Genomic DNA, 1,069 nt, shown 5'->3' on the forward strand with positions numbered 1-1,069 from the left:
TCGGGTCCTGGGCTTTTTTTAGTCAGGAGGTTTTATATTACTGTTTCAATTTCTTTTTGTGTTATGGGTCTGTTAAGGCTGTAAATTTCTTGTTGGTTTAGTTTTGGTGGTTCCCATGATTTTAGATACCCATCCATTTCCTTTAGGTTCTCAAATTTAATAGCATATAGGTTTTTAAAGTATTCCCTTAGAATGCTCTCGATCTTTTTGATGTCTGTTGTGATGTTTCCCCTGTCATCTCTGATTTTGTTGATTTGGAGGTTCTCTTTCTTTTGGTTAACTGGGCTAGTGGTCTATCAATCTTGTTTATTTTTTCAAAGAACCAGCTCTTGGATTTGTTGATTCTTGGTATTGTTTTGTGGGGGGGGGCGGGTCTCTCTGTCTCTCTTCCTCCGAGGCTGCCGGGTGCAGACGGCTACAGATCGGGCGGGTCTGCAACGGTGGCGAGTGCAGGCTCTGCGCCAGCTGCAAGCTGCCGGGAGGGCTCTGCGGGCTGCAGGCGGGCTGTGCCAAGCTGCGGGGGGCTCTGGGTAGCTGCTGGTCACTCCCCCTGTGCCCGTGGTCATTGGCCACCGAGCCACAAGGGCAGGGAAGTGCAGGAATGGCGAACGTAGAAGCTGCGCGAGTGAGTGCTAACGGGAGACAGTGCCTCCGGGAAGACTGCTCACAGGCTGGTCCCAGGTGCAGTGAAACACAGCTCAGTCAGATTCAGTGATACAGCTCCAGTTTATTAGGGGGAAACTAGAGAATTTATAGTGTGCAGGCAGTAGCAAAAGCCTTAGTTGATAGGTGCTCCTAGAATGCTTTATTTACATGAGGCGGTGGGCTTCTATCTCTTAGGCTGTCAGACAGTGCCTGATTACCGCATAGAAAAAAACTGGTAGTTTCTATGCCAGAGGTCATGTTTTAGATAAGGCATCTGTTGCGGGCACTTCAAAGTGAGCCAGGAAGAGAGCAGGAGGCTCCCTGCTGAAAAGGGGAGTCTTTCCATCAGATGCCGAGCCCCTTAGGCTCTCCAGACATGTAGAAACTGCGACCCTATCCGCAGGGTTCCCCAACAGTTTTGTTT

Source organism: Nannospalax galili, unplaced genomic scaffold (genome assembly GCF_000622305.1).
Source record: "Nannospalax galili isolate Female #2095 unplaced genomic scaffold, S.galili_v1.0 scaffold879, whole genome shotgun sequence".
NCBI lineage: Eukaryota > Metazoa > Chordata > Mammalia > Rodentia > Spalacidae > Nannospalax > Nannospalax galili.